This window comes from Vitis vinifera, chromosome 9, assembly GCF_030704535.1.
Source record: "Vitis vinifera cultivar Pinot Noir 40024 chromosome 9, ASM3070453v1".
NCBI classification, from domain to species: Eukaryota; Viridiplantae; Streptophyta; class Magnoliopsida; order Vitales; family Vitaceae; genus Vitis; species Vitis vinifera.
This window is the reverse complement of record NC_081813.1, coordinates 15,177,881-15,187,803: the sequence shown is the minus strand read 5'-3', so window position 1 is coordinate 15,187,803 and position 9,923 is coordinate 15,177,881. Positions and strand designations below refer to the sequence as shown.

The following is a 9,923-nucleotide window of genomic DNA, read 5'->3' as shown; positions in this document are numbered from 1 at the left end:
TTTTTTCATAATAAAATCAAATGCAAGAAAATTATTTCTCTTTAAACATTTATTTTTTCTCCTTCCCTTAAGTACCACCAATGCCACCCTAACCTGGCTTTGTCGCTATTCTCTTCACTTTCCCGCCAAACGAGTGCCAGAATCTCAATCACTTCTCTGCAACCATTCTCCTGCCCACCTTCACCCATCAATGGACGCCAACATGTACATTCCCCTCCCAGAAGAGCTCGAATGGCTGGAAGCCAATTCTCACCTCCACCAAGACCTCGAAGACTACGAAGACCAAGAACCCCCAGAACCCTACCCTGAAGAAGAAGAAGAACAGCTCCCTGAACCTCCTTCACCACTCTCACAACCTCAAGTCAATGGCCAGAAACGCCCCCTATCCGACGGACCAGATGCCCCCGATTCTGGAAAGCGTAGCAAAGCTGATCTGTCTGAGACGGGAGCTGAGGAAGATTGGCTGCGGTACTCGCTGCCGCAGGTCAGTGACGGTGATTTGGAGCCTATGGTTGTTGATGAGGAGAGAATCGTTTCGCGATACGCGTCAGAGATTGACGGTGATTGTATTCTGGTGACTAGACCAGGTGGCGATAGGGTTTACTTGAAGATTAGCGCGACTGGGAGAGACGGGAGGTTGAAGAAACTTGATTTAGAGGGACGCACCAAGGGTGAGTCTAGTTTTGTGGTAGTTGTTTGGTTACCGAGAGAATGGAGGAAAAGAACAGTAAATGCAATCTATGAATTCTAGGGCGTATTTATCAACTGACCACAACACAATTTTGGTTTTTGAAAACCGTTTTCAGGTAACAGAACCAAACATGTCTTTAAATTTTGCTATGTCTGGATCCTGAAAAACAACATAATCACCAGAGCTCCACTTAGTTCAATGCGGCAATTGTTTAGTTAAAAGTGGTGTTTTGAGTTTTTACCTTTTTATTTTCCTTTTCTTTTTCCTTTTCTTTTTCCTCATCTTCTTGGCAACCAAATGAAGTTCAATTGTGGAATCACTGCCATAATTGCTTGGATGTTGATGATATAGAGAGGGAATTGCATTTGCCCTATCATATTAATTTGTTGAAGAATTTCATCATTGTTCTTCTTTTTATTATTTCTGTGAAATATTAGCTTGAACTCTGATTTTTGATTAGATTTTTATCGAGGAACCTCCAGCCAAAGTATATTAGTCACTAGCAAACCAAATAATCATATTTCTTATTTTGTTTGGAAGTTTAGGTTATAGCCTGACCTGAAGTGTATCAAAATAGTTTCATCACATTTGTCCAGACAACCAAGTTCCAGCTTCAAGTGTTAACAAACTGGAATTTTGGCTTCAAGGGTTGACAAACTGGAATCTTGAGAAGGTCACATGATTTTAAAGGGAGGATATTACCTTAAGTAGGGGCAAGTGGCAAAATAGGATTTACCTAACACCCCTAATTGTTAGGACTAAGGTTTCACTGAATTGAGTTTAGTATGATTTTGATATTTTTATTATGTTGTGAGAGACTTATTTCTGAAAATTATGTCAGATCTGCAGTCAGTCATGAAGTGATCCTTGTGTATTAAGCTATGCCCCACATGACTCTTGCAAATTAGGTTTATGGTGTTATGAATGTTTCTTGAGATTTGCCTTGACACATGTCTTGAATTCACTAACTAGCATTCCAACGTTATGGTTGTGAGTGTTGTTCCTTTGAATGCAAGACAATTTAGGGACATGATAGAATGAATACTCTTTTTGGATTTCTTTTATGTTTATTCTTTTGGAAAGAAGGTACCAAGTTATCAGATGTTCTAAATGAAAGAAATTTGCAACAATTTGGCATGGTCTTTTTGATAGGTAAGGATCAATTGTATTAAAAGTGCTTATCAAAAGGGCACACAAAAGTATACATGGTGTATTCAAGCGCTAAAGGTGAAACATGGTAGAGGGAAACACAAAAAACAACACCCTTGCCTTACTTAGACTCTTAGAGTTCAACTATCGATAGCGTTGATCATTGACAAAGAGCTGTCTCTTGTGTGTACCCTAACCTATTCTAAAAAATTGTACATAAATAGTTGTTTAATTGCTCGATTTGCATTTTTAGTGTTCTCGAAAACTCTCTTATTTCTCTACTCCAAAAATCAAAATAAAGGAGCTGCTCTCCACACTGTTTTCCTACAAAGGGTATGTGCTAGCTTAGAAGGACATCTCGAACTAAGGAGATCACCACTTACTGAACACCTAATAGAGCATAAATTAATTGCCAAAGCATGACTGCTTTGGAACAATGAAGGAGGATATGGTCCATCGTTTCTTCCTTTACTTTACACAAATAACACTTACCCGACAACTGTGAACCCCTCCTTTTGAGTTGATTTGAAGTTAGAATGTTCCCCATAAAGCTTCCAAACAAAAAAGTCAACTATCATTGGAACCCATGGTCCATATAATGCCAGATGGAAATGCCTCCATTCTATGATTTCTTAAGGAATAAAGCGATTTAACTATAAATTTGCCACTCTTTGATATCCAACTAAATTATGATATGCTCTACATCCCTTCTAATTATTTGCCCTTGCAATCTCTTAAAAAACCTACACCTCTCCTCACTCTTAGTCGATGTTTTGTCTTGTAAACAAGGGATTCCAACAACCTCTCTACCTACTCTACTCCCACAAATTAGTCAATTGTACATCTTTAGCAGGGACCATAGAGAACAACTTAGGAAAAGCCTCTTCTAGGGAATCATTGTTGTACCATCTATCCTTCCAAAATTTTACCCTCCTACCGTTTCCCACCCTATACCCAATCTTATTATGAAACTCCTCTCACTTGCTCTTAATAGCCTTCCACAACTCCACCCCATATCCTTTCCTTCGATGCTCTCGAGCACCATCCGTCCTCTTCCTCCCCACTCTTCCCTATAATGACTTGCTTCCAAAGGGATTATTCTTAGTTGCAATCTCTAACACCATTTTCCAAGGAAGGCCTTGTTTAGAATAGACAAATTTTTGATGCCTAAGCCTTCACTTTTTTTCTCCATATGGACTATCAACTAATTCATCAAATAAGGCCTTCTTTGAAGCTCTCCTCCCGCTTAAAGTTCACTTTAATTGTAACCAAATAAGTCCTTCTATGGGAATTTGACATTTTGTGGAAGAACTTTAGAATTTTTTTTCTCTTTCTTTTAGCCATAATTCTCGTGGTTTCTACTCTAGGAGATCTATTGTATTACTACCTACATTCTGAACTCCTCCATTATCCCCTCTTAACCTCACTTTCCTCCATTGAAAGGGCGGTCTCCTTTGTTTTTGCATCCCCGAAACCAATCTTGTTGAGAGTTGCAACTTTATTAGTAGACAAATTCCCTACCACCTCTCTATTCTAGACTTGTGGATCCTGCTTCAAAGCCTTTAGTTTGCTAGCTAAAATGTGGCTATAAGAGCCATTAACATTGTAGCCTTCCCACCAATTTCTAACTAGGTCTTTAAAACCTTCTACATTTAGCTTCATATTTTCAAACCCAAAAGGCATTTTGCCCTTCCTCATCTCTCTTTCATCAATAAAATAGGAGCAGGATCAAAAACAAGTTTAGGCAACACACTTTGGGTCAAACAATTGAAGTGACTTTCCCACTCTTTTGAATCAAGGTAGCTATCCAGTCTAGAAAAGGATTGAATATTTAGATCACCACACTAAGTAAAAGGACCCGCCGCAAGGGGACGATCCCTCAATTGAAGTTCATCTATGATCTTCAAATTTCTTCTTTCCCCTAGGAATTTGACAAACATTAAGATCCCTTCCAATGCAACAAGGGTTGCTCCACAATGCTCTAATATCTCCCAATTTTGACCATAGATCCTCTCTCTCTCTCTCTCTCTCTCTCCATTATGAATTGACCTATACACTCCTAAAAGCATCTAAATAAAATTATCCTTGCAGTTCTTAAACCAACATGAAAGAGAAGGCACCCCATTTCTACCTCTAGAAGCTTCATGAACTTATTGTCCCAAAAAAACTAAAATACCCCCTACTTGCCCTCTGGCCTCCACATTACCCCAATTTATATTCTATGTACTCCTAAATTCCTCACCAATTAACTCGACATTTATTACACCTTGGTCTCTTCTAGATGAACTAGGTTTACCCTCTACAATGTGATCAAAGCCTTTGCTACTTTCCGCTTTTCTATATCATTAATATGACTTTCAAATCTTTCATAAAAGGATTCAAATATTTTCTTTTTGATAGGTAAATAAGCAAAATATATTAAAAACGCTTGCAAAAAGGTGCAACAAAGCACACACGGAGTATACAAATATGACCCATAGGCAAGCAATAAAAGAAGAGAGAAAGATTAAAACCCACCGTCCCACCAACACCTAGCTCCAACAAGGGTTGGAAACCCCTTAGCGAAAAACCAAAAAAGAGAAAAACATAAAAAACCTTACCTAGAATGAACAAAGAACCCCTAGTCGAACAAAGAGAAAAACATAAAAAACCTTACCTAGAATGAACAAAGAACCCCTAGTCGAACCACTAGTGGTCAACAGAGACCCCTGCCACTAACTTCGCACCCCTCTCCCCTTTCCTTTTACTGTGGTTGAAACACTATTATAATTGACTAAGCACTCGAGGCTTTGGATTTCCTTCTCAAGAGGATTCAAATCTTCTTCACTAAACTTTGCATATCTCTAAATAGCTTCTATTCCTCCTCTCTTTTCTTGAAGCTGAATTATGGTTAATGGAGCACTCCACTTTGCGAAGTCTCCTCTTAAATCTGGATCCAAGTGCCAAATTCTTTTTTATTACTTAACTTAAATCTTTGCTCCTCTTTCTATTATCCAACCCTTTTAAGAAGCCATTATTTTCTTCCTTAAGATCCTCAATTGACATTCCCTCAAATATGTTGAAAGTTGCTAATTTTTGAAGGTATCCGTGGAGCAGTTGAAGATTTGGATCGCTCTACATGGAGGGGAATCACATAATGAGGAAGGCTCCTCAATGAATCTTTCTTCTTGATCACTACAACCACCTCTCATAGTGCTTGCTAACATCTCCACCATCATTCCATTTTTCAGAATAAAGCAGAAAGTTCCAACCATTAAATTTTCAGCCTTTGGAAAAGACCCATTAAGAGGGTTATCCCAGTGAACCATACTCCCTATTGTCTTTTCCATTGGAAGATTGCCATTTGAGATTGAAAAAGAAGAGAATGCCCCGTCCCCTAATAGAGTATGGAGTAAGGAAGCTTACTTGGGAAGTAGGAGGCCTCCTTCACTAGGATTACATCCATAGGAGTCAACAACACAACCTTAACTAGAAATCTCTTCTCAACCGTGGGTTTGAGATCATCTTTGACACTCACAATCATGTCAGAGAGTAATGAACCTTCGAAACCCTCACGATTGCTAGAGCTCATGGTTTTAGCCTGATGAGAGATTGCATAAGGCTCTCGTAATGCTAAAGGGCCAATCATCTCCATTAGGCCTAGACCTTCCCCTTTAAAAGAAACACAACACGCATCCATAGTGCCTAAGCCTCCATCCACGCCTATACCTAATGCAACCCCCTTCATTTCATGGGGTGACATGCAAACATCCCCATGTTTATTTGCATATGGTCCACCAACCCTAGTCTCGCTGCGATGTGTAAAGCACCGTCCAAGTCCTCTCCAACCTCCAGCCCCTACCTAAGCTTGAGCGGCTTCACCACCAACATCCATGGTGGAATCTCCCACCACAGTTGAATGGCGAAGTAAAGCTTTCCTACCATAACTTGCAAACTTCTTGGGACCTTCCTTCCATTTGTTTTTACTACTACCTCTCCCACTATAAATTTCAGCGCATTGCAGTGTCTTCATCTACAACTATGAAGCCTTCACAAGCTTCACCTAATTGCTTAAAAAAGCCTCTGTGCCACAAAAACAAAGGAAGACCCATAATCATCACCTAAGATTCAGCCACCTTATCTCCTTCCCTAAGTTAGCCAACCTTTAGAACCCTTTTTTTTTTTTTACAATAGCCTCTTCCTCTTGAACATTGTCACTCTTTTCTAAGGACCTTTTGACTTCATAACTAAATCCAAACTCAAATAAAATAGGAAAGCCACCTATGAAGGCAAGATGGATATCCACTCTCATTCTCCAATTATACTTAACCCAAGACTTTCAGGATGGAAGAAATAGTGTCTCACCTGATACCTTACCCCATTTTCCCACTAAACATTGATTTATGGCCTGCATTTTGTTGAAAAAATCCAAACCTCCAAATTGAAACCACACAACCTTGTCCACACCCCTCCAACCATCTTTTACTGCATTATTAAAAGGTGTTCCTTCTTTGATGCTCTTGGCTATACAACCTGGAGCAAGGGAATTGTTGGCTTTGAGTACCTCAAAAAATCCAAGGGGAAGCTCTACATCAAGGGCTCTTAACTTTCTGGCTAGCACCACCCACCCCCTTAATACTCTCCTTCCTTTTGGGAACACAAGGGAAAATCTCTTTGCCTCCACTGAGCAAACATAACACATGAGGAGAATGTGCTAGCTACATTGCTCCTGAGCTCCAAGTTGAAACTTCTTCCTCCTGTCTGTCTAGGCCTTTCTGAAGCTATTCAGATTTACATCCTGACAACATACTTCCACCCCTTGCAGCAACAAAGACAAATGCTTAGCTCCAAACTTAATCTACTCTGAGAATCCTTTGATCCTCTTTGTGATCTTGCCAGCACCCTACCTCCAACTTGATCGATCAAAATGTCAAAAGACTTTGACTAGATCTTAATGTGTTACAGTTCTGTTTTCTTTTATCTGTTACATGGAGTGATTTCTGTGGTACTCTACCTGCCATGAATGGGAGTCAAGGGCATTTTTTTCACAGATCGAGTCCTTGTGACATTGCTCACTTTGTATAATTCCAAGATTCTGTAGGCATCCTTATTCATTTGTATATGATATTATTTTTGCACAAAATTAATATTTGAAGTAGTTGATTCCAGGCCTTTGATCTTTTCCCAATCTATCCACTTTACAGGTCTTATTTTGGAACCCATTAGTGTTCTAATGCAAAGAGTGGAACAAGATGCTTTCACAAAGGTATATCGTTTTTTTTCTTGGTTTTTTTTTTTTTTTTTTTTTTTTTTTTGGGCAATGGTATTATTTAGTGTTCTATTTGTGAAAACAACTTGTAATAATTCATGTTTGATGTCAATGCTCTTTTTTCTTTTCTTTCATTGAACAGATATTTAACTTGATGAATTAAAGAAAATCACTTGGTTTTGTGTATAAAAAATTCATTAATATGCTGTAAGTAGCATCGAAGCTTTCCTAACTGGTCACCTTTATTGCAGAATATCAATTTATTCTTGTTTTTTTGTTCTGATCAGATTCATGAACTGCTTTTGTTCATATCATTGTTTCACAAAATCAGGTTACCAATATAGAAGCTTCCATTTTGTCTATATGGGTAACACATCATCTTATGATTTGAATCCTATGAGGGTCCTAAGAAAATTTAGTGGATGGCAGCTACTTGATAAAACCAGAATGATCCATTGGGGCCTTAAAGCTCTTCTGGTAATTGAGAACCTTGGAAGTGGTTAATTTTGATACTGTATAGCATGGACATAGACATGAGACATGAGTCCATCACCCTTGGAAGAGGTTAAGTTTGAATAGGATTTGGACATGAGACACAATTCCAATATGACATCAATTTATGACATGATAAATTTTGAAGGACTTATACATGAAAAATATATTACTGTGATTCTTATTTAACTATTAGAAAAAAAGATACTATTTCTATATTTTATATAATAATACAAATATTAGTAAATTTATTTAAATTTCCAAACTCACAATTGCATTACCAGGAAGAAAAAGCTTGGGGAATTTGGTAGTGTATTACTCCTCTTCAGTAGTCTCTCTTCTAAACTATATTATTTTTCTTTATTTAGGAAATACCTTATACTTTTCCACTGAATGTTTGATTTATTTAGGCCATGAAAAAATTATTCAAAATTTTGGACACATCTGAGAAATGTCTGAAACATGTTTGAGAGTATTGTGCTCAAGCTAGCCGCAACTCCTTTTGAAGTGTCTGCTGCATAACTGGGACTCTCTGATGACTTTTATTATTAGAAGATCTTATGAAGTTTTATGCAAAAGGCCATATGAACCACCAAATTTTCACTAAAGAAATCAAAAAATTAACCCTTGTCTCAATTCATATATAAAGTTAGAAATTATCTTAAATTTTATCATGCTATGTGATGTACAATATTAATTTTTAGGGGTAGGAACATTGAAGTTGTTTCCCTTTTAGAAAATATTTTCTACACATTATAATGTTTCTTATGAATATTGTTGTCATGCTTAGGCTTTGCAAGCAAGTTCTGAATTGCAGAATGATGCAATCCTCCCTGAAACACAAGTGGTCAATGAACAGCTTTGGGTGGATAAATATGCTCCAAGTTCATTTACAGAGCTTCTCAGTGATGAACAGATAAATCGTGAGGTGAACACATTGTTCATAGTATTAGTTTGAAGTTCCTACAAAGCCAAAACCTTAGAAGGCTTATTTACATTTGGAGTTTCTATTTGTTTAATTTTTTTTCATGATTAATTAACCTTGTATTGTTGTTCTGCAGGTCCTCTTGTGGTTGAAACAGTGGGATTCCTGTGTTTTTGGATCTGAAATTAGGAGCACAACGGAGGAGGTCTTGTTTGCTTTGAGACGACATTCTTCCATTGCTCAACATCAAAGGCCTTCTGGTATGAGCTTTCTTAGGAAGAATAAAGGACAGCAATTGAGTGATGGAAACTCCAGATACTCTAATAATTTGGATCAAGAAAATGGGAATTTGAAAGGCCTTTAGGAGTTGTGGATTAAAAAGTCAAGGGGTACTGGTCCTCCAGAACAAAAGGTTTGTTGTTGTACTTATTTCATAAAACAATTTTTTATTTATTTATTTATTTCTTTTTTGAAGTTGATAGATGTTTAGTTTGCCTTTCACTTCAAATAATTTGCATGCAGATACACTTTTGTTTGAAATTTGCTAATCTTTTAATTTTAAAATGTCTAACTAATGCACTCCATATATTGGTAAGAAGCAACAAAAAATTAATTCTGGAATAGTAAGGACTTGGAAAAGAAAGGATGTGTTCTTTCATGACATTAAATTGAAAGATAAGTAATCATAGTATAGTAGCTCTATACACATGCTAAATGACCTTAAAGGACTTTTGAAGTAGATGCCCCTCTCATGGCTAGGAAATTTGTGTATTAATTATGATACCTCCTATTTGCTTTATATTCCGCTAGAAATTCTCTAGAATAATGTGGTGTCTCCTTTATTAAATGGGCATATCTCCAAATGAGGCATTTTTCTTTGTTGTCCTTGGATCATGATAGTGGAGTTACCTTCAATCCAAAAAACATTGTAAGCCTAAACCTTTCCCCCCTTTATGGCCTCTACAAGAGATCAAATCTTTACCTCAATAGCCAAGTCTCTACTAGCTGGTTTTGAGATGGCTAAGATATTGTCATTTGAAATGGTTTTTAAACATATGGCCAATCCCCGTTTGACCAAGATGCCCTAGCAAACTGTTGGCAAGATTTAGCTTAAAAGATGTTAGGGAAGGAAACCTCCATATATCAATGAATGCAGCATTTGTATTTGTAAAATTACAAACAACAAGTGAATCCAACGATATACTTCTCATTGTGAATGCCTTCAAACTCCTTTGTTAGAACCATGGTTTGAAATGTCGCGATTTTTCACCAAAATATCGGCGAAATTTCGCTTATCGGGTGAGGCCGACACTATATTCAATATCGAAAGTCGTTTGATTGATTTTTCTAGAATTTCGTCAAAATATCGGCATTTATTGGCTTTTTGCTGATTTTTCGGGAAGTCAAACTTTGGTCAA

At 37.4% G+C, this 9,923-nt stretch overlaps 1 long non-coding RNA gene across 1 annotated transcript; it reads left to right on the top strand.

Annotated features, from left to right (window-relative positions):
• Nucleotides 1–628: 628 nt before the first annotated feature.
• LOC132252637 (uncharacterized) lies at nucleotides 629–8,488 on the top strand. The gene is made up of 3 exons (XR_009466589.1): nucleotides 629–671; nucleotides 7,024–7,085; nucleotides 8,371–8,488. It is a non-coding gene; the product is annotated as an uncharacterized LOC132252637 (long non-coding RNA).
• The last annotated feature ends 1,435 nt before the right edge of the window (nucleotides 8,489–9,923 follow it).